This window comes from Pygoscelis adeliae, unplaced genomic scaffold (genome assembly GCF_000699105.1).
Source record: "Pygoscelis adeliae isolate BGI_AS28 unplaced genomic scaffold, ASM69910v1 Scaffold346, whole genome shotgun sequence".
NCBI lineage: Eukaryota > Metazoa > Chordata > Aves > Sphenisciformes > Spheniscidae > Pygoscelis > Pygoscelis adeliae.
In genome coordinates this window covers 207,082-210,562 of record NW_008824902.1, presented here as the reverse complement: position 1 = coordinate 210,562, position 3,481 = coordinate 207,082, and the positions used below count along the sequence as shown (strand labels likewise).

The 3,481-nt window shown below is 60.5% G+C and overlaps 1 protein-coding gene across 1 annotated transcript in view; it reads right to left on the bottom strand.

Moving 5' to 3' along the window:
• Positions 1 to 3,481, bottom strand: part of WNT10A (wingless-type MMTV integration site family, member 10A) — a 14,518-nt gene that overhangs the window by 9,716 nt on the left and 1,321 nt on the right. The gene's annotated exons all lie outside the window — the stretch shown is intronic.

Below are 3,481 nucleotides of genomic sequence, written 5' to 3'. Positions count from 1 at the left end.
TGGCTGGGCCCCAGGACCAGGTGTTTCCAGCCTTGCAGGGAGTTCCCCCCTCCTTGCTGTATGAAATCAAGGGCATGCAAGCATCACCTGTCCCTCCAAAGGCTGCAGGAGGAACAGCGGGATGCTGCACTCCAGAGCCATGCCCCCTCAGGAGCCTTCAAGGACACCCAGCCCCTCCATGGGGGCCCCATTTCTTTCAGAGCTCCATATAGATGGGGTTGGGATGAGCAAAGGGGAATGCTCAGGGAAGAGGGATCCCTCAGCACACCTCAGACAGCCCCTGCCCAGCAGCCGGACGGTCCCAGCCCTGCTGACATCACACCCACCCACGGGTGCACACATACCAGACAAGGACAAGGGCTCGGTGACCCACCGCCATCTGCAGCTTCATTTTTGGCATGTACCCAAGCATGGTTCAGCCCAGCCAAGCCACACAGTGCCTGGCAGTCCGCGGATGCTACGGGGGGACCACATACTGGGGGCAACAGGCCATCCTCTCCAGCAAGGTGGACATGATCACACTGCTCACCCTCAGAGCAGGGACAGGGGACCTGTCTCAGTTACTGGTACAGATGCAGCCACCTGCCTCCACCTCACCGCTCCATCCTCCTACATATGCCCCTGGGGCCAGGAGAGAATGTCTCTGTTGGCGCTTGGAGGGAGAGGGAGGGTCAGCAGAGAGGGATGGGACCAGGGACATGACTGGAGGGTGCTGGCAGGGGTGACGGTGCCAGGGAATGGATAGGAGGGTGGCGAGGATGTAGGCAGCCAGCTGAGGAGCCAGGGAGGACAGGAGGAGGATTTGCAATGGCAACGCTGAGCCTGAATGCACATGGAGGGGATTTGGGCCAAGGAGGACAGGGGGTGCAAATGGCACTGAAGGCTCAATGACGGGTACAAGGGACACCCCACACCCCAAGGTGCAGCATCAAAAGACGAAACCGGAAAAACCCACAGCCCATGGGGGTGTCTGGGAAAAAAAAAAAAAGCGGCTCTGTGAGAGCAGGGGTAGTAAATCCCTGGGCAACCCCCTCGGCTCGCCCTCTGCTAACCTGTTGTTGTGCCTCGCAGCCACTGTGCCCTGCACCCCAGGGACAGCTGCATCTCCCTGCTGCATCCAGCAGGTCTGTGCTCTGCCCAGGATGCTGTCAGGATCCCTGTCCCCAGCCATGCTGCCCAGAAGCCCTGCCAGATTCCCAGCCCTGCCCAGTTTGAAGCCTCCTTGCTCCTTCCTGGCTCCCCAGAGCTTGCACTCAAACTTCTGGGATCAGATCAGCGGGATGGGGAGACAGGCACTTATTTGCCACTTGTCCCTTGCTCTGTCCCCAGGGGATGAGCCCCCCGGCTCCACCAAGCACCTGGACGCCAGGCAGAGCGTGGGACAGGCACCGGTGCTGCACCCCGCATGGCTCATGCCCTCAATGGGGAAGATGCGAGAGATGCAGGAGGACGGGGCGGAGGTGGGGAGAGGAGCCAAGCAGGGAAAGCGGGAGGGAGAAGCCAGCTACAAATAATTTAAAGTGAGATTCACGCACGGCTGAACTGATGGCAGAAGAAGTGGGAAAAGGAATGAAAGATTAAAGGGGTCTGTCACTTCAGGTTACAAACAATGATCCTACAAGCACGTCGCGCTCCCAGGCACGGCAAGGATGGGGCAGGGTGCAGAGCAGAGACCTGCTCCCCGGGGGTCAGATGCATTAATGCCTGCGGCACGGAGCCTTCACCCCTCACTTCCGCCGCTCGCCTCTCCTCTGGCTCCGAGCTCAGGAGATGCACCCAGCATCCCTGCTCTGATGGCTGTGTCCGTAACAGCTGCAAGGCGGAGCTCAGAGCTCCAGCTCTGTTACTGAGGGACACGAGCGGGCTGGAAGCGGGCCAGGGCACCAGCCTCAAGGCTTGCTCCATGCCAGAATGGCTCCGAGCACCCGCATGGGATGGCCTGGGTGCTCGGGGCTCATCCTGCACCCCCTGCTGCCAAAACAGGAGTGCCATGAGGTGCCTGTCTGCTCTGCTGCTCCAGCCCTACCTCCATCCTTCCCTGGTGGCGGGTGCTGGGTCTCCATCCCAGGGAATGGGATCCCACCAGTGCTGGGAGCCTGGGCTGAGCCATACCCAAGAGCTCAGGACTGGGGCAAGAGTCCAGGGGCTGTGGGAGTCCCCACACACACAGGTCACAGCCCTGACAGTGGGGAGGGCTGCAGTGGCACCTGAGACACAAGTGAGCTGCAAGTCACTGGCCACCACCAGATCTGGTGGGCTGAGGGCAGGATGCAGAAGGTCAATGTTCTCTGCTGCTGGAGCTTCTCACCCAGCCTGGTGGGACCCGGAGCAGGGAAGCTCGCCTGGGTGTGTGAGCGACTTGAGCCAGCAAGTTGTTGTCTCCTGCCGCCTGAGGAGACTAGAAGTGAACCGCATTCCTCAGAGGACCTGGAAATACCTCGATGCTTATCAGGGCTGACGGTCCCCACCCTCCCTGTCAGGCTTTAACCTGGGCGCTGCTCACGGAGGGAAGAGATGCTGCCCTTCTCCAGACACCAGCGGCCGCTCCACAGCAGGACCGCAGCCCTGATGCCACACGTGCCCCAAGGTAGCATTCCCTCCAGCAAGGCTTTGCCCATCTGCCTGGACATGAGGCACGTCCTGGCACCAAAATGCTTCTGTGCTCCCCTTTCCAGCCATCTCCCCACCTGCCACAGCTGCCTGGGGGCTCCTGCCACCGCATCCCCTCAAAGGCATGTAAGCCTCAAGCTGCCAACCTCTCCTCTGTGAGACTCTCCTTTCAGTCCCAGGGAGAGATGTTGCAGGGTGTGGATGGATGTTTGAGGAAGCGGGGACAGAGGCACCTCTCTGCTGGGCACCAGGCTAGGAGGCTCCCAAAGGGGGTAGGTGAGCAGCACCTTTGGTAGTCTTCCCTTCCTCAGGAGCTGGAAGAGCGATGTGTTTGCTGGGCACTTCGCCTGCCCTCAGCACCCTGCCTGCCTGCCACTGGCACCACATAGTTCTCTCCTGCCCACAGCCTGGGGCAACAGGACCTTTGGTGTGTGCCAAGGCCCAGGCTTCAAGAACGGTACTTAAGTGAGAAGATACATTCAAGTCCTACAGAAGGTCCCATCAGATCATCAACCCAATCTGCACTGTGCAGGGCAGCCCCTCTGCACCCCCAGAGTCCATTCCTGAGGGCAAGAGTATCAGCCAGGGAGGCTCTGATAGACGCAGAGCCGGCTATGCCTGCAAGGGAGACGAGGATACCCTGGCACTGGGCTCAGCAGACAGTGGAGGGCTAGGAGAGCTCTCCCAGCAGTGCAGGTGGGGGCTCTGTGGGCAGGCAAGCTTCCAGGACAGCCTGTCTCCCTGCCCCTCTGTGCCACCATGCTCTGGGGTCCTACAAAACAAAGAGCCCTCAGCTCTCTGCACTGGGGAGCCAACACAAAGGCAGGACGCCCAGGTGATGGGCTTGCAGAGCTACATCCCATTAGCTAAG